The sequence below is a fragment of the Cupressus sempervirens genome, chromosome 5, assembly GCF_028749045.1.
Source record: "Cupressus sempervirens isolate cs-2001-9-10 chromosome 5, ASM2874904v1, whole genome shotgun sequence".
NCBI classification, from domain to species: Eukaryota; Viridiplantae; Streptophyta; class Pinopsida; order Cupressales; family Cupressaceae; genus Cupressus; species Cupressus sempervirens.
The window spans coordinates 637357520-637384523 of NC_143122.1; the positions used below are offsets into that span (position 1 = coordinate 637357520).

Below are 27004 nucleotides of genomic sequence, written 5' to 3' on the forward strand. Positions count from 1 at the left end.
AGATCATCATGTTGAACACCAAATGGAATTGGATGAGGAAGGTGGATTGTTTGCTAAGGATTGTTGAGGAATGCCAGGATGTCCACTAGCAGCAACACTTTCACAGAACTTCACAATATTGCTATTGGAACGAAGAAGGAACCCGTGTGTTGGGAGGAGAAAGTTGCCTCAATGCAGAGCTTAACACCAAGAGCATCACCTAAGTATGTCAAACCTGCTGGCTGGGATGGGCTGAATCATATCCATAGGAGGAGAGAGTAGTTACCAACACAGTGTAAGCTCTAATCCAAAGGAAAAATTAACGGCATTGGCTCTACTTATCTTTATTGCTCCTGGTCACTGCTTGTCCCTGCACCTTGGTCATATCAACTCTAGTTGCCATAGCTTGTGGTTTGGCACAAGCTTCTAGGATGGGCCTCCTCATCAAAGGTGGAAACTTTCTAGAAGCCTTGGGAAGGATAGAAGCAATTGCTTTTGATAAAACTGGAACATTAACTCAAAGAGAATTCAGAGTGGTAGACATTTATGCGATATGTGAAATGTTGAAGCTTGTAGGATACATGATACATGTTTGACAAAATTCTTGAGCCAGATATGGTGTCCTTGACGGCGCCGATTGCAGGGTATGCACAGAAAGGGTACATTGACAAGGCCCTACAAGTGTTTGGTAAAATTCCCTAATGGGACATGTGGTCATGGACAGTAATGATTGCAACATATGCGAGGATCAGATTTTTTTGGAAAGAGCATTAGAGTATTTTTGGTCGAATGCTGCTGGCAAGCTTGAAACCTAATCAATTTAGGTTTGCATTTGTCCTACCTGCATTTTCCTTGATGTCATTTGTAGAGAGGGCATGGTAATTAAGGCGCTTCTCAAAAACTTATCAGATGAAGCCCTTCGTTTGCCTGATTTGTTTTCTTTTGGACAAACAAATGCCTCCATGACCTACCAAACGTTCGATTTCCTCCAGTGCTGGAAAGATATCACGAATCTCAATGACTGCAGCTCATGCTTATCCACTACAATTAACCAAGTGTTGGGTGCGACTGAGAATGGAACTCCTCTTGGAGTTGCGGCTGGCTTGGGCAGTTGCATGGCATGATTATAGCTCAACCTTGCTGCCTCGACCCAAAAAAGTCTTCGAGTAAAATAGTTATTCTTTTGGGTATTCTTGATGGCTTCTTGGTGGTGCTATTGCTGATCCATATTTGAACTCCGAAGAAAATTGAAGTCTGCAGTATTAAGGAAGCGAGAAATCATAAACAGAGGTGCAGATATGGACTCTGTGTTTAGCTAGGAGCCTGAATTGGTGTTTACCTTGGAAAATATCAAGACTGCAACTAGATATTTCCATGATGATAATAAACTTGGGGAGGGAGGATTTGGCTTTGTATACAAGGGTATAATGCCAGATGGAAAAGAGATAGCAGTAAAGAAGCTCTACTAAAAATCTTTGCAAGGAAAAGTGGAGTTCTTAAATGAAGTCAAGCTTGTGGCAAAAATTCAACATCGTAATCTTGTGAATCTCCTTGGATTTTGCATAGAGGGACTAGAATGCCTGCTTATATATGAGTTCTTAGCTAATGCAAGCCTTGAAAAAATTCTTTTTCATCCAAAGTGGAGAAAAGAACTTGACTTGAACAAGCATTTGAATATCATACGTGGAGTAGGCCGTGGTCTCCTATATCTGCATGAAGATTCTTAGCTGACGATCATTCACAAAGATATTAAGGCAAGCAATATTTTGCTTGATGAGAAATTCGAACCAAAGATATCAGATTTTGGCTTGGCAAGACTGGTTGGTCAGGATGAGACTTTTGTCAACACAAAAGTTGCAAGAACCTATGGGTATATGGCACCAGAGTATGCTATGCTAGGTCATTTATCTGCTAAAGCTGATATCTATAGCTTTGGCATTGCCATCATATAAATTATATGTGGAAAAAAGAAGACTGATGTTAAGCTATTTCCCCAATTTTGTAGCCTATTAGATAGGATATGGAGATATTATATCAATGCAAATATTATTGATGTAATTGAAAATGATATACTTGAAAGTATGTCAACTAAACAAATATCAAGATACATTCACATTGGTCTTTTATGTACACAAGAGAATGCAATCATTGTAGGGAAAGCTATTCATGGGTTTGGTAAGGAAGCCTTGGATCTCTTTGAGAAGATGAAATCTTTAAACATGAAACCAAGTCATATCACATTCATTAGAGTTCTTTTAGTTTGTTGCCATGCAGGGTTCATGGATGAGGGCTAGAAGTACTTCAATTCTATGAACGAATACTATAATGTGACTCCTACAATAGAACACTATTGTTGCACAGTTGATCTCTTTGGCCGTGTTGGTCATTCATACGAGACATACAACTTGATTACTAATATGCCAGTAAAGCCTAATGCTACTGTATGGGCATCTTTGCTAGCTTCTTGTAGAATTCATTCCAATATAGAATTAGGAGAACGTGTGGCAAAATTCTTGTTTTAGTTAGATACCAAAAGTCCAGGGCATTATGTTCTTTTGTACAACATATATGCAGCGGCTGATAGGTGGATATGATAATGGCTCATTAAAATCAGTTCCAAAGGATTGAAAATTCTATAACCTATATCAATGAGAAGACAAGGTTGTAGTATCACTATCTAGACTATAGTCAGTGCATGAGCAATTGATGTTGTGAATGATTGTTTCTTTGTCAAATTTGGTGATGATCATGAAGAAGAGTCTGAAGACATGTTCCAAATAACTCAACAAATCAATGATTCGACTGTCTGAAGACATGTTCCAAGTTATACATTTCAATCAATGATCTTTGTCATTTGATGTTAATTTTGCAGAGGTTAATTAACCTCACCCAAATCACGTATTTGGGGGGTAGTTACTAACCACAAAAAGGTGGTTATTAACCTTTGTGTCTATATAAGGGCTCTTTTGGGCTTTGTAAAAGGACTTTTTGGTTTGAAAAATAAGGGAACACTATGCTGAAATTTTGATCGAGAGATAAATTTTGGAAAGTATGTACACTTTTTTACTCTAAAATCAAAAAACTCTATTATCTTCTTGGTGCAAGGAAATGAAATGAGATGTGCTTTGGGTTTCTTATTCTAAAATCAAAATTGTTATATGTTGTAGTAGACATTCTCATGGTACTATGCGGGTGTTTATGAACAATGAAGGTGCTTGATAATACTGGTTGCTTTCAAGCGTAGTTCTTGATCACCTTTTTTATCATTCTTGTTTACCCAAGAAGGTTGTGAGGGTGTGTGGTGCATTCATCCTAAATGGATTTCTCTTAATCTTTGAAGTTATAGATTCTTTATCTGAAAAACCCTTTAAAAATCATATCATACGAGGGAGTTGCCCCTCTAAACGTAGAGGAAGGACGCATACCAAGGGCCTATCCAACTGTTGTGAACAGTTTGCCACACACTCCGTTGGGCAATTCTATTGTGACAAATCTATTTACCAACAAGGAGCCAAACTTGTTAAAGATTATACACATTGTTAATGTGATCTTATTGGATGATTTTCACTAAAGATCATATAGACCTTATCACTCTTGAATATCTAAAGAGTGGTCTACTCTAAAGGACTTTTAAAATATTCTATACAATGTCACTATACAATGGATTTGCAAATAAGACTTTTTAGGTCCACTCGGCTAAGAAATTTTTTGCTACAATGGTTAGAGAGTAACAATGAAATGATTTATTAGGTTTAGCACTACCTTGCTTGTTCAAATCTTTGTGGTGCTCAATCTCTTTCCTCTATTCATCCTCTTTCTTCCTTCTAATCTCTTTTGGTAATCCACTCACTTACACATCCACTTAGTACTTCACTTTGCTTGATCTTCACAATGCAGTCCAACTCGATTATCCTCTGGCTATGAATCTTCTTCTTCAACTTGATCAATATCAATGAACATTGCACTAATTCCTTAAATAGAAACCTTTTTCCACTCCTCTAGAATCTTCCATGTTTTTTTTCTTAATCACAACTTTCAGATCTTCATCTAGCTAAGATTCATTGAATCTAGACACTTGAGTAACACATTTCCACCTTGAACTTTGTGCTTCAATTCAAATCATCAAATCTCCTTCACGAGACCTTTGAATGTCTCCAATCGTTAATATAGGAAATAACTTCATCTATATCTTTGAAACTTCTTGAACTATCTTTATTATCATGAAATGTTGGCCTCAACTTAAATTACTTCAAAATTGTTCTTCCTTCCCATGCTTTGTTAAAACTATACTTCTTCTCGGTCAATACTAGGCTTGGTTAACACTATAACTGCTCTATAAATACTATACATCCTTCACTTCTTCATTAGGTGCTTAGTGACAACTGTAGTAGGTCAGTTAATACTAGAATTCTTCATTCACTGACCAAATTTTCTTTTTTATACATGATCTCAATACTTACTCAAATCATGTAAAACAATCAAACCAACATTATACTGTCATAGTCTAGTCTAAGTCATTCAAGTGTCCATTGAATACCAAACACTCATCAACACTTACATCATCATTATACTTTCTTCAATTCCTCTTCATCAATCAAATGATATGTTCATCAATCAAATGAAATGATACTCCATTGGATTAGCATAATTTCTTACCAATTAAGGCTTCACATCAATGACAACATAACAATTGATATGATTTTTTCACATACATTAACAACATTATCAGTTGGGTCTAACAATCTCCCCCTTTGGCATTAATGGAAACACATAAGACATTATTACATAATATTACATTATGAAACAATAAAAATATGAACACTTCTTTAGCTCTCTAACTTCATTCACATTCTTTGTTCAACATTAGGTTCTCTTTCTCAGTCCACAACATTATGCTCCCCCTTAGGATAATCTTCTCTTTTTAGCAACATCTCCAACTTCAATCTCCTCTTTAACTATTTGTCCCACTTTGGGTGTACTATTCATTCATTCAAAAACATGTAGAACTCCTCCTTTGACTCATACCATACATCTGCTTTAGTCTTACATTCCCATTTGACATCAATCTCTCTCTGTTTTATGCCCACTACCAATCACTACCCCCACTAGTAAATTTAGGCCTAAATTTTGACGCAAAAAGGTCAAAATTGTGACCAGAGTAGGTTGAATAAGCGATTAAACTTGTCCATATTTTTTAGTCAATTTTTTGACCCAGACATTTTGCGTCAAAATTTTGACTTCATAAAGGTGGAGTTATTGACGTGAATTTTGTCAATTTCCTTAGTCCAGCCTGAACTATTATTTTTCCATTTGCGGGCATCGCCAGTCAAAATTTTGATGTAAACCCCTTAACTTATGATGACAAAATGACCAATTTGGCGTCAAAATTGTTACCAACACCCCTTAATTTTCTACACCGGTGCCATACATTCAACGTCAAAGGGAAGACATGTGCGTTGAAATTTTGACCAACAATAGGTAGAAATTTAGATGAGCTGTGCCAAATATTGTAAAAGCTTTGCTCTCATAGGAGCCTTCTAAACTGCACAAAATTTGATTCTAAAGCGTAATTGCTTCGTGCATGAGAGTTAGGGTATCGTGCACATTTCTACCTCCATACCATTGTTTCATTCATCACATGATTTGTTTCATACAAAACAATGGGAAGGAGGAAGAAATGTGCACGATATTCCGAGTCTCCACCGAGCAATTATGCTTTACAACTCAATTTTTTTGCAGTTTAAAAGGCTCCTATGGGAGAAAAGCCTTTGCAATAATTGGCACAACCCATCTAAATTTTGGTTCTTGAGACACCATTGCTTGTGAAGATTGCGGGGAAAAATAAAATTAGGAAAGAATTATTCATCAGGAATGAAAGCCAATAATTTCACTAACTAATTAATCTCTATTTTTCAAAGAGATAAACGTGAGAAAAAAACTTACAGTCCCAATCACATCATCATAAGAGTGCATATATAACTATAACTATAACTATAACTATAACTATGTCTAAAACCAACATAATTTACAAATATCCACAATTCAAATATTATCCCTTGATGTTTTCTTTAATGCAAAGTTTGAAGTAAACTATGTTATCGCCCTGGATGTAATACCAAACTGTTATTAGGCTAAAGACTGCAACACGATTTACAAATGCAAGGAGAACTACCTAACCAAAGTAGAAAATGACATGAAAAGTTAACAATCTATCAATTGACACCTCTAGATGAAATATTTCTAGCAATTGAATTGTACATTATAGAAACAAAAACTACCTTAAAATTGACACCTCACCAGTTGTAGTTCATTTGCATCTGTAATGGCTTCACAAAATTTGAAAGCTTATGATTTTTCAAGAACACAAAAGGCACTCATAGTTCAACTTCACCAATAAAAGTAATGTAGTTCAGTTGCACGGTGAGGGAAAGAGATTGTCAATATCGATTGTGGAGTTGCAGATAGGTAAGCAATAAACATAAAAAGGTAGTACAAGGCACCATTTTCCATGTTCTAATATGATGAACTACCTTGGAGCTGGTTCTAAACCTTGATTTCTTAATGTTGGATTTGATCCAATGGCACCATTATCTGGAGGAGGTCCCACACCCCACTTCCTTGTTGATTCTGAAGGGGCTAACAGAGCATCGTTGCTAGCTGATCTCCCTTGCAAGCTCAACTGAAAGAGAATTCTTGATTGAAGAATGCCAAAGATAGTCACGATGTGCCTATTAGCCGAAGATAGTCACGATGTGCCTATTGCTAATAGGCACATGGTGACTATCTTTGACATTCTCCTATGGCTCTTGTGGTTCTAATCTTGTAACATGAGGCTTGCTCTTCTTTTTTTGAGCATAAGGCTGATGCAGCCCTGTAATAAGAAATAAATGGGTTTAATTTCAATTATTTACAAAACAAAGAAAAGCAAAATGTAATATAAATTTTTAACAAAGAAATGAACTATATAAACTTATAAAGCTCATAACAATAGTAGGCCATAAACAAGAGCTAAATTCTAAGTAGAAAAAGTCTGGACACATGAAGCGTACCTGATTGATCAAAACCAAATCATTGCCAAGCCTTTTAACCACTCCTTAATAGCACTTGCTCTATTACCAAGTTTGCAGTAGGGTTTCTGTTTATTTTTGGATCTAACATTAATATGGCATCTCCATCCAAAAATTTCTTTAGAGCTTGAAAGATTTATACATGAAGAGATCAAAAACTCAAAATCTATGATGAGAAATAGAGCTCCAACACTGATAGTTTATACATCTATATTTAGAGGCAAGATAAATTCAACTAAATATTCAAGGTCAAACAAGTTCTTCAAAATATGAAATTTGAAATAGAACTATAATTCAAAAAATCTTCAACAATATTACACATTGAAATCCTAATTATTCTGTTGCCACATTGGAAATCTCTCTTAATTCCTTCACTAAAATTTTGTGGAGGAAAGTTAACAATGTATAAAATGATTAGATCATATAACAAACCGTGCTTGATGCAATGAAAAGTAAAGATCATGGTAACTTACCCCTCTCCCCTCTTGATATCTCCTCATCGCTCCCTCATCCTCACTTCCCTACTCTTCCTCTCTCCCTCTCATCTCTCACCCTTCCCACTTCCTTCCTTCCCCTCTCACACCCTCCCTCCCTCTCTCACCATACCTCCCTTCTCCCCCACTCCATGTCTTGTCTTCACTCTCTCTCCTCATCTCCCTCTTGTTGTCCTACTAGGCCTAATTTTTAATTAAGTCTCTAGTGAGCTTTTTTTTTTCCGTCCCAGATGTCCCAAAAGACTTTCATAATCGCATATTCTAATACCCAGTTGGCTATATTTCAACATATCTCAAAATTAGATATTGGTGTTTTGGACCAACTATCCACAATAGATTACTATCACTAGTTTTTGGCCTATTTGACCCCACTTTTACAAAACAAGTGTGTGACATATGTGGCTTTTGGCCCTCAAGCTTTCAACAATGTTGTTGTTTAACCCCAATCAAAAGTAATTGCTTTCTTGACTTCTAATTGCTCATGGCATATTTTTTTGGACATGACTCAATGACATAAACTCCTCTGTCAGTCATTCCAAGAGTGAACTGATTTGAGTCAAATGGATGTGATGCAATTACTAGAGGATAGACACTGCATGAATAATCAAAGGATACATTTTGGGTTAAATCATAAAATACTTGGGGATCCATTTATCCATACATAACATAACTTTTTCCTCCCTGGGCCAACTTACCTATTCATGCCTAAAGCTAAATATGCAGAAGGTGCAATACGACATCGTGGCCTCAAGCTCTTTGCATCAAATACTCCAACGACACCATCACAAATTTAAATATAAGGTCAGTGTAAAGGTAGTTGAAATTTTAAAAATAAAAAGAGAAAAGAAATACATTATACTCACCCAATTAGTGATTTTTATATGTTGACTATAAGATGCTGAGTCATCTACAAAGTGAGGATGTTTTCCAGTAATAATTTCGATAAAAAAAATCCCAAAACTATAAACATCACTCTTTTCCAGTCAGTCTATTTGTAGTCTAATATCTGTTTAAAAAAAAAAAACAATAAGCCTATGTTATCATTATATATTAATGAAATTAAATAGATATCAACCATTTAAAAGAAATTTTCAATTCTCTATATAGATTGTTTCGATAATAACAAGTAATCCTCTAAATAATGCCCACATTAATGTTTCGGATCATACTACATGATCCATCATCAGGATGAGAGAATACCATCCTGATGATGGATCATGTAGTATGATCCGAAATGTTGATGTTATTCTAATCTAGAAACATTGCTTGCATTATTAATGGATTGTGGAAATCTGATAATATTAATTAATTCCCACATTCTTCTTTTAATCTCTTGAAGTAAGCATTTAACCTCTCATTTCATATGACTAAGGCATAAATGATTGGTCAAATTAATTTGGTATAAGACTTAGGGCATCTAACCGTTCAACACCTTCTTATTGGAAAATAATTGTAGATATTACAAATAGACTTGTATACTAAGATTATGCATTGGTAGTGTAGTTATGTGAGACCTTTTCCTTATTTCAAAGGTAACTAGGTCTGACATAAACAAAGCAGGGGTAGGGTTCTATACATCATACTTGGATTTTGTGGATTGTAAGAGTTGAAGGATTAAAAAACTCAAGTAAGATATATAATTGAATTGAGATCAATGAAGAACATAACATATTTACTCTGGAGCTATATATCTAGTGGTACCCTTGACAAGGGTAGATACGTGTGTCCATCCAATGGTCCCATCCTTGATAACCCAAAATCTGCTATTTTTGCTTCCATTTGGTCATTCAACAAGATATTGGAGCTTTTTACATCTCCATGAATAATGCTTGGTTTGCAACCTACGTGCAGATATTCCAACCCTGCTAAAAGACAAGGAATAGTTAAAACACATGAAATTCTTTTAGTTCTCTCCCATTCTTAGCTATTTTAGCTATTTTTTTAATATTTATTTAAAACATAAAAGATAAGGAATAGTTAAAACACATGAGATTTTCTTTATAATTTTTAGCTATTTTTTTAATATTTATTTTCAATATAGGATTGTGCAATAAGCTTGCACAATCTTAGTGTGCAAGCTTATTGCACAAATTTCCACACTTTAAACCTTAAATCAAGATTTTTTTAACATACTTCTATTAAGGGTAACTATCAAGGGTAACTATCAACTAAGAATGAATCTTCTAAAAAGTTGTCCAAAACTTGTTGCTTTATAAAAGTCGTCTAAGATATGTTTCTTAAAATATGACAATGTCTTTGAAAACAAGAATGACTAAAACTAGAATGGACTATATATAACTTGAGTTAAAAATTGTCAATTTGACATTGGCTCTTTGCATTGGTTTTGATGAAGCTATTTTGTTTTGACCATGGCAGATCCTTTGAAAAAGCCTTGAAACTTTGACAATTTACTAAACAACCTTGGTGATGCAAATGATTTTGCCTCTTTAACTTCTCTATTTTACACCAAACCCTAGATCTTGTAACCAATGTCCTCCAACAATCTACCTTTCATCTTTGCAAAATTTGTAATACCCAACCTCTACAATAATCTCCAATGATGAAAATCTATGCTCCCCCAAGTTTTTGGGATAGTGATAATAGGCTATGTGTTAGGGATGAGATTTACTTTGGCTAATTTTGCACTTGTTTTAATGAATTTTACATATTTATTGGCCTACCATGTATGCTTATATTTAGATGTAAGTTACTGTGTGTGTATATAGTGCCAAAACTTGAAAGATGTTATATATTCTACTGAAACCATTTCGACATGGTCCACTCTCTTTGAGTCAATAAGACCAAGATCTTTGAAAATCAACTAGAGAAAATCTTCAATTGCTCCCTTTGTCATTGAGGCATACCCTTTTTCATGTGTATGATTTTATAGCATGTGGAATCAACTTTATTGAGATAGGCAGCTTCTCATACGATCAAACACATAATAGAGATCCAAAAGTTGCTTGCTTATTACGAATGACTTTGCAAACCTATAGGCATTGCTTCCACCATGTTCCTTTTCCTAGGTATGTAGAAACCAAGTAGTCCTCCTGTAAGTTAGGTAAAATATACTACATACTTCTATAAGTTATTTCTCATTTGTTATATTACAGACATATTCTTGAGGAGGCTTGATTGGAAACATATAAAAATCCTTTCAACCAGTTGTTCGAGTTTAACATATTTTGGGATCATAACCAATTGCTTCAAAGCTTGCATAACTGAACCCATCCTCGGGAGTTGCATGAATTGTAGAAACATCATCTCCTTCATGGAGTATCCAAAAGGATCAGATTCAAAGTCACAAATGTTAGAGCTAGGTAGATTATCACACATCCCTAAATAAAGAGTCATTTCACTTGTAGAATTGTAATTGCTCTTTTAAAATAGAAAGGCCCGACCATAGTCGAGTTGTATAATACATATCTCTAGAGTAAATATAGTTTTAGAGTCCTCATTGGATGCACTATCAAAAGAAGAGACCACTTGTTCTGAAGAATTTGTAAGGTTTAGAACAAAGGTTTATTATTTATATCATCTGTTACTGATTATTGATTATTGAGATGCTTAGTAAGTATTCTTCATTCCTTTCAAACTACATCCGTATTATCTCTATCAATACACCCTCATATTTTTTTACTCATTTTATCACAGAAATACCCAAGAATCTGATTTTTTCTCATCATGAGAGGTAACAAAAAAGGACAAAGCAATCACAAGCAGTTGAACATGTTCCCAAAACATATTGAAATAACATATACATAGCTTTGAATAACTCATTCCCAAATTTGAGCTAGTTTGCATTAAATAGTTGAGCATTTAAAACCTTAATTGATTCCAATCAATTGGCTAGAGATAACCATTGGTTGAAAGGCTGTTAGAATGCTCCATCAACTAGAAAGCATAGATTGCTGACCTATTCTACTAAATTAAAATCTCCAGATATAAGTTAATCTCCTAGTGATGAATAGGAACTTGAGCCTAAAAATTATATATATTTACTATTTTACCAATCATTTATACAGACATGGTCTCAAGGGTGAAATCTCTATAGGTTCCAAGCTAGACCTCAGTTACTTTAAGGAGTCATATAATCATGGTATCTGCAATTAGTTGTGCCATTGGGTCTATCTAGTACATGCCAGGAAGGGTTGTAAACACAAGGACCACGAAGTATTCCAAAATAACATTATCTTCCCAAAATTCTATAGATTCTATAATAGCAAATAAGTCACTACTTTTCAGATCATTTTCAAATAATTTCACTTTTTATTAGAAAGAGATATATTCCAACAGAAGACATGGTTCACTATTACACATCATTTCAGCATCAGTTGGGAATGAAGTGACACTTGAGGAGCCAAACATTGATGCTCTTGGACAAAGTGGAGATTTAGATAATCCATTAGAAGGCAATAAATCATATGTGTTTGGCTTATTATCAGAAACTAAATCACTTGTTGTTGAAGATCCTTCCAGTTTAGGACAATCAATACCCACTAAAAATATTAGTAGGAATGGGAATCCAAGAGTGCCAAATGAAGATTTAGTTCGTGGTGCAACTTTTATAGGGATAGTGAGAAGAATACAGTCATTTGGCACTTTTGTTGATTTTGGAGCTCTCATGGATGAACTAGTACATGTATCCAAGGTTAGTGATATAGCTTTGTGCACTCAAGATCATCATGAGGCATTCCACAAGGACCCTGCACTACACCACCTTCCTAGAGAATTCATGAGTAAGATAACAAGGTTTTAGGATGTTAGGAATATTATGAATCTAGATACTGAGTATTTATCTAAGAATAGTATCCTAAAACACTATTGAAGATAATAAGGTTTTAGGTTGTGTCTAGACACTGAGTATGAATCTGTACATAATGTTCACCTTTCTCTTTCTCCTTCACAATCAAAACACTCAATCTTAAATATCAATCCATAACACAATGTATAACTCTTTAAAGTTATTCAATTTTATAAAAGATATTTTTTCTAAATTGATCATAATTCATATTATATATATAAACTAAGAAAATAAATAAGAATTAATCTAATTGACTTTACCAAGAAAACCTAATTCTATATAAATAAAAAGAAAATTCTCAACAACTTAAAAAATAGAATAAAATATACTAGAAACAATAATTATGTGAAATTAAGACTTAACTACTTGAAATGGTTATTATGTCTGATGCTGATGACATTCCTTCACCCATTTCATTCTCTATCCAAAATCTACCCAGGAAGAACATTTATTTCAAACAATATGCAAATTAATTCATAAAATGTACTACAATTGGTCAGAAAAATATCTCCCAATTACCTATAGACATCATCTAGAACCTCTTTTATCTCATGTTTGAAATGTCTTGCTATACCCAAGCTCTCCAAATGATTTACAATTGAGAGGCCAAGAATCAAATTGATAGGATAAGCACCAAGCACTGCACCGACAAACAAATGTCTCTTACATTTACATGATCATTATAAAAATATCATCAAACTATATAAAATAATATTTAAAGACCAACCTATATCATAAGTAGAAAGAGATGAATATGTCAAATTTTATAGTGCAACTTGACTTGAAAGGCATAGGTACTATCTTCAGTTTCTTAGCTCCTATTATTTAAGTAGACTTTGATGCAATGAAGCTTGAACTCTATTTTGAAAAGAAAAGAGTTGTAGATTATTTAACTTCCACTAGTGCCACTTATCCAATTTATATAAAAAGAATACCATCAATATTTGATAATAATTTCCACGATAAGTTGATGTAAAAAGAAGTAGAACGAAAGTATAGTAATAGTCCAAATTGAGTTGAAGACAAATTTATGGTATTCATTGATTGTGAAGGATATCAAAATCATATATTATAGTTCAAAATTTTGAAATAGAAGAAGATGTGAATATTAACTTTAATTCTAATCCAAGATATAGTTCTAGATATTTTTAATGGTTATATACACTCTTGTCAAGAAATAAGGTTATTATTTTTAAAATAACATTTAATCTTCAAAGCCACCCAAATGAAAACACACAATATTTTGGTCTTTTTGTTTCAATAATCCACTTATCCAATGAGCAATCATATCATTAAAAGCTTCATTACAGTATTTATAAAGGTCTTAAATTTTGTCAATTACAATCTTCCATAGAAAAAAAAGAAGTTACCGATTGCCCAACCTAGATAATTTTGTTGAAGGAGATCTATGTTGTGGAACACTTCCAAGAAATGCAAGTTACACTTCATAACAAAAAAAGAAACACAAAGTTAGATGGTACTTTCTACTTCTATAAATTCCATTTAATCCTAATATTAACATAACATAGAATGAGTTTAAATGACCATAAACAAATTGGCTTTAGAAACTTTCATTAATTCTTGGAAAATTTTGAAACATTTAAATTGAAACCCAGAGTAACATGAATATTTGGACTTAGTTATCAAACCTTATTTTAGTAGCATATTGAGGACTCTGAGAGCCTTACAACAACCAAGGAGGGTGGAAGTAATCCACCATTGGTAAGAAATAAAGATTGCATGTGCATATAGTCTCAATTAGAAAGGATGATCTTAACAAGAACATCACATAAGAAATAAGATTAAATATTAGAAACAATGATAAAAAAAATTAGACTGGCCATTATATCAAGCCATCATTTGGATAAAAAAGTGGATCATCACATACACAAAATTGATGAACATCAGAAACAGTGATGAGCATATTACTTTTAGATTGATTTAAAGTTCTATATTTGATTGATACAATATAGAAATAATATTCAACAATATAAAACCCTTTGCCAATCAGTAGTAAAAACTTCAAGAGATGATACCAAACCTTGTTGTAGCCCTAGGCTTCTTATAATTTTTGTTGATTTTTTTGTGTTCAAATTCAATTAGGGTTCAAATACACTTTTCTATTTTAGTGTTAGTTCTCACTCTAAGAATGATGTCATCAATACTTCCTGATATTGTAGTCAATGTCATGAATCTCTCTTATCAGTGACTTGAAAACCTCACTTTTCTTTTATATATGCCTGTTATGTTGCTGAAGTTTACTTAAAAATGTTGTCCTTAAAATAACAATTTTCTTGACATCTTACTTCTATTTGATCAATAATTGATTGTCTCATACATCTTTATATGCACATTTTTAGAAAATTTATGTGATTTGTTTTGCATGGTGCTTCCAAATTTGATAGTCTACACATACATGTTGAAACTATCAATGCTTATACGTTAAAAAAATGTATCACAAAACCACCTTAAAAGTGCATATAAACAGAATAGTCAATTAAACCTGCCTGATGTACCTAAGAAGAGAAAAGTCATCAATCCTTAGGCTCAAATTTAAAAGATCGAAAGAAAATTTTATAATATGCAAAGTCTTGCCTCAAGAAAGTCTGTCATTATTTCCTTAGAATGCTTCAACAAGAGAAATGGCTCAAAGAATGAGCGGTTTATAAGATGTGTAGACTATCAACAATTGATAACTTATTATGAAATATATAATATAAACTACCAACAATTATGCATAAATATGTATAATACATAAAACTAATAACCAATGTAACCTACAACATGTGCCTAAGGAAAGAAAGTTTCATCAATACATGAGAATGTTGTAATGTGTAAAGTCTTCTATCAAGAAAGTCTATGCGTATTGCCTAAATATGTTTTCGAACATGTAGCAGTTTACCAAACAATGGTTGGTTATAAGAATGTAGTTATCAACAATAAATAAGCATTAAGACATTTGTGAATGCAATACAAATTTTATTGAACATTAAAGATCACGATGATGCATAAAATTTTTTACAGTCATCTCTCACAAAATTGTGTCATCATGTGTGTGTAGTGTGTATGCCTGCACATTTAGACAAGGAAAATTGTTTTATGAGAGGTGATTGTAATTGTTTTATGCATCATAATATTCTCCAATATTTATTCATCACTTTTATTATACTAATTCATACTTGTATATTGTCGATGGTTATATTAAACATCCATTGTTTGATGAAAGAAACTAGATATATCCATAGTGATGTTGGAAACTAACAACTATGTGTGTGTGTGTGTGTGTGTGTGTGTGTGTGTGTGTGTGTTGCTCTTTGTTACTATAGGGGAAACCCCTACTTTCCATAGACCAGTTCTGTGAGAGCATCAAGTTCTAGTCTGTACTTGTATATAAAGATATATAAATACACTAAGTGTATAAATTGTGAAAGGCCATTGCATCTTGTTTACTGCATCATTATGATCTTCACTAATCATTTAAAATTCCTATTTCTCTCATTTGTTTCCTTTTCCTACCCATATATCTATGTTGATTACCTATAAAATACACACTAATTAATGAACTATTTCTCTTCTAAGCGTGTGTGGACAAACTTTTTGTAAAAAAATGAGAGAGAGACAATTCCAGTTCATTTCTTGCATTATCATAACTTCAACATTTTTAGTGCACCATCAATTTTCTTAGACTCTTTGGATTAGCCTATATACTATGCAGCTAAACACCAATAAGAAAAATAAATTACTTCTTGTTTACACCCCAACTACCATGCACTCTTAACTTGTTCAAACTAGGTAAGTGAAATAAATTGTTTACTATTCACATCCTAGCTACTGTATATTCTCAACTTTCTCATATTGGGATCTCAATGATCAAAAGAAAAAAAAAAGTGTTATCATTTGTATTCTATTTCTAAAAATTTAGAAAAATAAGCTAATACATCACCGTGGGACATTACATTGCAGTACTAATTCTCTAAGATATATTTATTGGAGATCCTTCCCAAAGATGGTTTGTAGTCAAAGTTCATTAAATTTAGATACCAACTTAATGCCTTCTAAGTTCTATAGTTAACATGTATCTAGATTCCAATGAGAAAATGGAGATTATGCCTTCCAATTGATCACTGACCATATTGATTTTGTACATGTGATTATGCCTTCTAAACTTGACAATAGCACTTATTGCTTTAATCATAGTACCCAGAACCCTAAACCCTATTGCAACCTCTTCTACTACATCTTGAGGACCTAAGGATGGATCCTTGGATAAATCATCTAAAGCTCCCACTTTGGCCATGGTCAATTTGTTTGCACTATTGAATTTTGTAATCTCAATCAAGAAACTAGAACAAGTGATGTTGCATTTAATTGACTTGGCATAGGCTTAAGCTTCTCAAGCTCCCATTTTGTCCATGGCCAATTTCCATATTGCATTTTGAAATCTTAGTCAAGAGAACTAGACAAGTAGAGTTGCATTTGATTGATCTAGCATAGGCTTAACTAAACAAAAAATAGATTTACAAGTAGTGGCAAACCACCATAATGTCATAGACTTTAAAAAAATATTTATCATCATCCTAAAAAAGGTCACACAAAAGAAAATTCTTTAGATAATGCATCAATTATTGATACATTCAATTTCTTACAGCCAAGCATTGATGTCAGACCTTTGGCTACTTTTGAATTCTCGTTCACCAAAACTGAACTGTATATGAAAGAGCAAGTAGGGTAGATGAAGAATCAACACAAAGAAAAGATTTGAAACCATCACAATCTGATGCCCTCAATCTGCCATAAAACCCTCTTCCAATTTTATCAGCTCGAGAAGGAAAAGTGAAGGATGAAGTTAGCCGCATGGGTTGCCAAACCCCAATCATATTCACATTGCAAGCCATTTACAAATAAACTCTATGTAACAAGCCACATTATAAATTGAAGCTGTATATACCATAGAAACAGTTGCATTTTCCCCGTACCTTTGATGGTGGTAAGTCTTCAAGTGGCCCTATATGCTCGAATGATGCTCCAATCGATGAAGAATGCTAAATTCTCTACTCAAGCGAAATGCCCTCAAGAAAAATGACCTTACGAAAAATTTTAAAGCCCTTTCCTGACTGCATGAAATTAAAGGGGAAGAAATTACTAGAGCATGGAAAGCGAAGGATCTCTTCTAGCAAAAACCTCTAGACAACATGGGAAAGTAACAAACCTAAGGAAAACCCATCTACTTGGTAACCACTAAAAATCCCTTAGAAGCAATCTATCAAGGAAGGAGATTCAGGAGAAGGCTAGCAGATCGTTGGCAATGAAAAAAATAAAAAGAGTAGAGACTTTTCCAAATCTCACAAATAGGACCACTCTTCCCTCATGCAAAATGCTGGAATGCTTTAGAATGCCCTCGACACTAACTTGCTCAAATAAAATGTGTTTTTGCCCTTTTTTTTGTCTTTATGTTGCCATGTGCATCACAATTGGGACCAACACAAAATAAAAATATATTATCACAATTGTGACCAACATGGGCATGTTATTAAAAAAAAAACAAAAGTTTTCTTTATAAATCGACCAACCAAGCCATTTAAAAGAGTTGGTCAAAATTTAGGGTTAAATGCACTAGTGCCCTTAGGGTAACTTCTCTTCCTTAGGATATCATCTCCCCCTTTGACGAAAATGCTAAAGATAACTATAAGATTCAATGAGAAACTTATAAAACCTTGTAGTTATACCTTGTACCTTGCATGTACTGATTACATCTACTTCGTTACAATCATTTTCATAGCTTTAGAAAATATTCCCTAAATAGTGAACTCTTTCATCAACTCCAAAAAAATGTTCTAATCATCTATGAATTAATGCACCATGCATCTTTACCTATTGAATCTTGGATAGGGGAAGGACCCCTAACTTACCTCCTAGATACTCAAAAGTATCCTTAGGCAATGACTTTGTAAATATATCTGCAATATGCTCCTTAGACTTCACTTACTCCAATCTATCTTTTTTCTCTTGAACTTGTTCCCTCAGGTATGGATACTTGATATATATGAGCTTAATTTTTGCATGCATCATAAGGTTCCTTGATACGTTGATAACACTTGTATTATCTATTTTGTTCTATGATTTCCTCTCACATACCTTCTAACAAATGCTTCATCCAAATAACATTTGAACAATTAATAAGAACAACAACATACTCAACTTCAACTGTGAACTAGGAAATACAACTTTGTTTCTTACTTAATCATGTAACAAACCTTTCTCCTAAAAAGAAAGCCCCACTAGTTACACTCTTTCTGTCATCAACATTTCCTACCCAATCAACATCAGTATCAAGTCTTAGCTCAAAATCACCTTATTTCTTGTACCATAGTCCACAATCTTCTATTCCTTTTAGATAATTGAATATCCTCGTAATTGTGGGCATATGTATCTCCTTAGGATTAGATAAAAATCTTGTGACTATTTCAATTACATGTGCAATATCACGTCTATTGCATACAACATACTGTAACTTTCCAATCATAGATCTGTACCCAGTCTCATTCACTTAGCAATGTTGTCTTCCTTAGATAATTTGCATCTAGTGGCCATAGGGGTGCCAACAGGCCTTGACTCATCCATAAAAAATGTTGTCAATATCTCCTTAATGTACTTAGACCGGGTCGCATATATTCCAATTTTTGTTTGATGAACTTGTAAACCAATGAAAAACTTAATCTCATCAAACATAGACATCTCGAATTCTTTGCTCACCTGATCAACAAATGAATTGCACAAAAAATCATTCCTACCAAATATTACATCATCAACAAATATTTGAGCAATTATGACCTTATTCTCAGCCTCACTTTTCAAGTACAAGTTATTGTTATCACTTGTTCTAATAAATCCAATTCAAATTAAATATGAATACAATCTTTCATACCATGCTCTCGTTGCTTTCTTGAACCCATATAGGGATTTTTTTAGTTTACATACCAAGTGCTTATTATTTGTCTCCACAAATCCTTTAGGTTGTTCAATGTATACCTCTTCCTCCACTTTTCCATTCTAGAAAAGAAGACAACATCCTTTTGATATAGTTTGAATATTTTGTAAGCTCCATAAGCCAATAAAGTTCTAACTCCTTCCAAGCTAGAAATAGGTGCAAAAGGTCTCACCATAGTCAATTCCTTCTTCTTGGGCATAACTTGCCTAACCTTGTTCCTCACAACTTCACTTTTCTCATTCAATTTATTTTTAAAAATCCATTTGGTTCCAATCACATTCTTGTCTTTGGTTCTTGGTACTAGTGTCCATATATTATGATTTTTAACTTGATGTATCTCCTCATTCATTGCATTGATCTAGTCATAATTCTCAAGTGCATCTCTTACAATTCTAGACTAAAATTCAGAAATCAAACAAATATTGTCCTTCAACTTATTTCTTGTCAATAGCTCAACTACTTTTTTCCCCAATGATTTGATCTTGCGAATGATTCCTTTTGACATACTTTGCTAAGATAGGCTTGGTTCTGTGTTCTCCAACATTATCATCACTAGATTTGGGCTCAACATTAAGCTCAAGTTGTTTTGCTTGTGGCTCAGGCAGTGCAAGATGCAGTTTGGTAGCTCTTTGATGTTTCTCGGTGTGCCATTGCAATGACTTAGTTTGGTGCTCAGGTACAATAGCAGGTGCATTATCTTGAACATATACAATTTTTTTGTAATCTTCATATTCTTTCTTTCTCTCCTCATCGTTCTTATCTACAAACTCATCAATTCTAACATTTACACTTTCAATCATATTGTTAGTCACCTTATTCAAGCATTTGTAAGCCTTGCTCCTAGTAGAGTAACCTAGGAATATACCATCATCACCTTTTGAATTGAACTTCCTTTTTCTTGCATCTTTATGAATATAACACTTACTTCCAAATATTTTGAAACAACTTACATTTGGTGTATGACTATACTAAAGGTCATATGGTGTCTTGTTTGTTCCTTTCTTCAGCTAAACTTGGTTCAGAGTATAAACAAAAATGCTTATAGCTTCTCTTTAGGACATTTGTGTAACTCTTTTTTTAATTAGCAGTATTCTAGCAAAATCAACAACAAATCTTTTCCTTCTTTCTATAATTCTATTCCGCTCTGGTTTCCTTGGTGTGTACAACTGTCTCTTAATCCATGCTCAACACAATAGTTAGTAAATTCATCAAACATAAATTCACCACCTCTATCAGATCTTAAACATTTCATTTTTTTACTAGTTTCCTTTTCAACTCTAGCATTATACCACTTGAACATTTGAAAAACATCAGATTTCAACTTCAAATACATAACAATCATCAAAAAATAGAATAAAATATCTATCTCCATAGTAGCTATGATGCAAGAGCATCCTAAGATAGTCAAAAATCATGTATGTAGGAGCATTGATCTCAGATTTGTGGACTTATGGTTTGCACTATTTAGGATGCGTTTGAGACATAGTGGGGAACCTTTTCCTAAGTGCACATTATGTTTGGAGTTATTGTCTCAAAGTTAGAGCCTATTTTGGTGGCTGCTGGTAACATGTTCCTAATTTACTAGAAGACCTTGGAAATTGTATTTGTGAGCTTTGATTTGAGGGAATTGTCTCACGCACTCTTTGATTTGGATAGTTGGATGGCATGTGGACCTATGCCTAAGGCCGCATACTTTTATTTTGTCATATGAGTTAGTTATGTATTGTAAACTTGGGGCTTGTCCTAAGTATTCAGTTATTTTATGTATTTAATATTTCTTGTTAGGTTGACTTGTGGCTAGGTTTGGTATAAGTAGAGGGTCTTGTGAAGTCTAGAGTCATCATTCAATATTGAGTTTAGCATGGAGTAGTTGAGAGGAGTGAAATTGAGAACAACTAGTAGCTAAGAGTTGGCTTGGGAAGCAAGAAGGTTGCTTGGTGGTTTGTAAGCACAAGTATAGATTCTTCTTGGGCTATTCTACCAAATTGTGGGTTTGGACTAGCTAGTGGTTAGATCTTGCAAGGTCTTGCAGAGCTGTTATTGTAATTGCTTTTTATTTGGACATAACCTAGAAGGCCTTATTGCTAGGAATGTTGGATGTAAATCTTATGATTCTATTATGAGAATTGGCATTGTTTTGGATCTAAATCTCTATGTTATTATTTATATTATGTTTTGTTTATATTTTCTCTAGGCTAGGACATCTCCTTTGAGGATTCTCTTGTCTTACACTGCATCAAGTGGTATCAGAGCGAGTTGATCTTGCAATTTTTTTATTTTTTTTTGGGTTTGCAAAGATCTTGGAAGATGCCTTTGAGAAGATTGGACCCTAGGGAGATTGAAGATCTCTATGATGCTATGGAGCCAAGGATTATAGAGAAGATTAGATCAAATTTCAAATTGATATGGAGTTGATGAAGAATGATATGGTTGTTGAGATCATTAAAGCTATAGCTAGTGTGCCAGGAATGTGGGTACTGAGGATGGCTATGAGGAAGTTGCTGAAGACTTTGAAGTTGCTAGATTTAGTGGTGAAGAAAAAGTTGATCAGATAGAGAGACCTATAGAAGATAGAGCTAGTTGGTTGGATAGATCTAGAGCTCAGTTGAAGTTGAATCATAGGATGGATGTTTATAATTTCTCAGGTACTTTTAATCCTATAGACTTGATTGATTGGATTGGTAAGTTGGAAGAATACTTTGAGTTAGAGATAGAGAAGAGAAAGGTGAAATGAAGATCACTAGGTGGAGATTGATGGTGAATAAATTGAAGGCTAAGTTCATTCCCATTGAATATGAACTTGAATTGTTTAAGGAGTTGCAAAATTTGAAGCAGAAGGATATGATTGTGAAGGATTATATCGAGGAGTTATACAAGTTAACTATTTGGTTTGGACATAGGGAATTGTCTAAAGAAAATGTAGCTAGATATATCAATGGTTTTAGATTCAATACTCAGAATGAGATTGGTATGCTAAAGATTGATTCAGTTGGGGATGCTTGTTAGTATGCTCTAAGGGAAGAAGAGAAGTTGAAGAGAAGATATCAAAGTAATTATTGAGGGAAGGAGAAGAAAGATCATTTGATGAGGGATAAACAAATTTTTGAGGATGAATCAAAAGATATTAAGAAAAAGAAGAGAATAGGTAGAGATGCATTTAAGGGTGCTTGTTGAACAAGTGTAGTGAAGGAGGATATAATGCTTTTGAATGTCCCAATATTGATAGAAAGGTTGGTGATAAAAGAGTTTCTATGGTGAATGAGAATGAGGATTTGGTAAATGAGCCTAAGGAGGAGGGGGATAATTTTATGATTCAATGAGTGTTGCTTGGTAAGAAGATGTTGGAACCTTTTAAAGGAGAAATTTGTTCAAGACTCATTGTAAGTACTGAGGTAAATACTGGAATATAATTGTGGATAGTGGTAGTACTAATAACCTAGTGGTTAAGGAGATGGCTCATAAACTTGGTTTGAAGAGAGTGAAACATCATTGTCCCTAGGGGATTAGTTGGTTGCAAGATGAATCTATTCTAGAAGTGAAGGGGCAAAGTCTTGTTGATTTATGAATTGGGCAGTATGTTGATCGAGTGTTGTGTGATATTGTGGACATGATTAGTTGTCACATATTACTCCATAGACCTTGGTAGTATGATTGCAAGGAAGTGCATGATTTTTTCAAGAATGTGTTTGTTGTTGAGAAGGGTGGCTTGAAGCATTCCTTGATTCCTTTGTAGAATGAGAATCTCAGTAGGATGAACCTGAGTTTTGGTAGCCGAGTTGAGTTGAAGGATTCTCAAAGGGTTAGAGATAAACATGGGAAATATACCCATGGTACACTAAGATAGATGAGAAGATGACAGTTGCAAGAAATGTTTTTTAGAATTGCAACAAAGTCAAGAGTATACAAGTTAATAACTTGGAGGACATGTATGTGAAGAACTAGTTTGAGGTTTATGTGTTGAACCTTGAAAGATATTTTTTGAGTTGTTAAGAACATCTTTTCTTTGCACTTGGGGTATCTAATGCAGGAGCATCCTGGGCTAGTTAGAAATCTTGTAGGCAGGAGCATCAAGCTCAAATTTGTGGAATTATAGTTCATACTATTTGGGATGTGCTCAAGGCATATTGGGGAACCTTTTCCTAAGTGCACATAATGTTTGGATTTATTGTCTTGAAGTTAGAGCCTTTTTTAGTGGCTATTGATAATGTGTTCTTGATTTATGAGCATACCTTGAAGATTGTATTCACAAGCTTTGATCTAAAGGATTTGGCTCATGTTCTCTTGTATTTGCATAGTTGGATGACACATGTACCTATACCTAAGAGAACGTACTTTTATGTTGTCATATGAGTTAGTTATGCATTGTAAACTTGGGGCATGTCCTAATTATTTTGTTATTTCATGTATTTTATGTTTGTTATCAAGCCAATTTGTGGATTGGTTTAGTATAAGTAGAGGGTTTTGTGAAGTGTAGAGTCATCATTCATCATTGAGTTCAACCTAGAGTAGCTGAGAGGAGCGAAGTTGAGTAGAGCTAGTAGATAAGTGTTGGCTTGGTAAGCAAGAAGGTTGTTTGGTGGCTTCCAAGAACAAGTTTAGACTCTTCTTGGAATTTTCTACTAGATTGCGGGTTTGGACTAGCTAGGGGTTGGAACTTGCAAGGTCTTATAGAGCTATTATTGTAATTGCTTTGTATTTGGCCATAACCCAAAAGGCCTTATAGCCAGACATGTAAATCTTATGATTCTATTATGATAATTGGCATTTTTTTGGATCTAAATATTTGTGTTATTATTTATATTTTTTTGTGTGGTTATTTGTTGGGGGTTAGTGTTATAATGATTTTAAAAAAACTAAGGGGGATGAATCAGTTATCCTCAGGTCCAGATGTACCAATTCAACTTTAGTCACTTCAAACATATTAATCAATCACAAATATCCACTTGATCTCTATAGGATATCATCAATAATTTAACATTTCATACAATACCTTAACTCTATGTCTCTATATGTGTCGACTACCAGTAAATAAACTATTGTAAAATATAGAATTCATAAAAATAAAATCTACAAATGAAAATAACACTTTGACACTAGGATTTAACATGGAAACACAATTTGGGAAAAACCATCAAGTAACATGCTACCAATTTTTTACTCTTCTAAAGTGAGCTTGGTTAAGAGCACAATTCTATAGACAAGGGTCTACTTGATCTCAAAATAATCTATCACACAATTGTCTTCTTACATACACCATGATTAGATACTTACTCCACAAAATCACACTATAGCTCTCATATCAATCCACTTTCATACCATGATTTTGAATACAAAAGATTTTATTTATTTATAAACATATCCAATCATATGCTTGTCAACTAGAAATTAAAAAGATATTATAATGAAATTTAATGCATAACCATCAATCCTAAATCTAGGACATATTTAAGATTTCTTTACAACATACAAACAAAAGACCTAAATATAGGTTGTACTTAAGATGTTTATAATACATATTACATTTATCGATATTGTTAAAACACCACAACTAGGTGCATAACTTCATTTATAAATTATCTAAACCCACTCATAGATAAAACTTGATAGTATTTGTCAAGAACATGATATAACTAATATATCAAAAAAATGACAAACCTCACGATTGTCTATTTATCAAGAACATGTGGAAAAATGCTATTGGTATAGCAGTCAATAGGAACTAACAAGAAACCTTGTGCAACTCTAATTACCAAAAGTATATAATTTTACTAAGAATGTATAAGTGTTGAGATTACGGTCAAGTTTATTTATTAGTGACTCAAACTTAGTCAATTGGTTAGCAACTACTGAGCTTATCTTGTAGTTTATAGTGTTAACCAAGTAATTTAGGTTCTATTGAGTTCTATAGTTGCTACTGAGTTCTAGAATTAGTATTCAATTCACTCTGAGTAGTATCTACCAAGTTGATAAGTAACGGTGCAAACTAAGTTACATAGTATCAACTATGGTCTCCATTTTCTACCAAGCTTGCAATGTCAGTGATGTAAATCTAGTGTTGACTGAGCCAAGGAGTGTCAACCAAGTAATTTAGTTCATGTCAAGCTCGCAGTGTTAATATTGATTGAGCCATGTAGTGTCAACTAAGTGATTTAGTTTATATGTCGAGTTTCGTAGTGTTCACTAAGTCACCAATGTTGATTGAGTTCAGACTACTTGGAAGTGATTAGTATGAGCCGAGCTGTTTCATAATGATGTCAAGTGTTGAAAATGGTTTTCGAGTATCAGAACCTCACCAATTTTGTCTTAGAATCTGAGTGCCAACAATTGAGCTGACTTTGTGTATTTTGGTGAAACTCGTATTGTGCCTAACTTTGTTAAATTATATTTTGGATTGGTATATATGTAATGTATTGTATCACATCCAAAGATGAGAATTTTGATAAGAATAAAGCACATGAGAAGGAGTGTGAATTAAGAAGGCTACAAATAGTATAAGAGATAAAAAAATATTTATCTATCACAAGAAGGTGATCATTACACTTCAAAGGAATCTCAACTAGAAAATCAAAGTTGTAGATCAAAGATCAGCCACTAGTTCATCCTAACAGGTGTTTTAGTTAAATCCTTTCACAAGGTAGACTTAACATTCTTTTGAAAATCTCTTTACCAAGTGCTTACTTCATTGTATGTTTTGTAAATCTTTTAACAATGTAGGTCTAGTAGTCCTTATTGCTCTTAACATGGAAAATCATCAGAAGTGATCAATTGTAAGCCTTAATCAACCAACTTTATAGTATAGTACTAAAGCTTGTGGGTATCATCCCCACCTTAGTTTTACTTTGTATTTGGAAGGTTTATGGGTCACTATATCTTATGTCAAACTGTTATGAATGTTTTAATGCTTTCAAATTTTCATGCATGCAATTAGATCAGAATATATATATGAAGGATTAATTGGTGAAATAAGATTATGTTTTATTGGATCCTAATTCATACCTTCCCTCTCAATAACCTAGCATATCCTATATTTCCAACAATTGGTATCAAAGCTTTATGGTTCTCAGAGAAAATTTTTAGCAGCTTGAGCAAAGATTAGAGGCAATGGAGGTATACACAGGCTAGATAAGGCTATTGAAAATGATAAGCTAGATTTGGAATTGGCTATTAGGAAACTAAAGAAAATAAAAGAGCAACTCTCTCAATCATTGAAAAGAAGAAAAGATCTTGCAAGAGAAATGAATGACAATCTCTACACTGGAGAAAGAATTGAAGATATCTATCCAAAAAGAAATTCAAATGAAGCTAATGAGGCAATAAAAAACCTACTAGAAAAGAATTGAAATCTTCAAGAAGTTAGAAAGTTGAAAAGGGAACAAGAAATTTAGTAAGATTATGTGAAGTAATGGAAGAAAAAGACAGCCAAAGAAGGAATAGAAGAAAAGAACAATGAAATTCAAAATCTACCCATTCAGCAGGAAGACTTAATTGATAAACTTACTAATGTAAATGAAGAAATCATGAAACTAAGATCAAAGAATGAAAGACTGCAAAATGATCTAAACACTAAAAATAAAACCAATGAGAGAATGTTGAAATCTCAAGCAGACATGAATTAGTTGAATGAGCAAAGTCAATACAGATAGAAAGGCAAAGTAGGAATAAGATACACAGA

At 33.5% G+C, this 27004-nt stretch overlaps 1 pseudogene; it reads left to right on the forward strand.

The window, feature by feature from the left end:
• Nucleotides 1–854: 854 nt before the first annotated feature.
• On the forward strand, nucleotides 855–2273 carry LOC149557518 (cysteine-rich receptor-like protein kinase 44 pseudogene; annotated as a pseudogene).
• Nucleotides 2274–27004: the final 24731 nt, after the last annotated feature.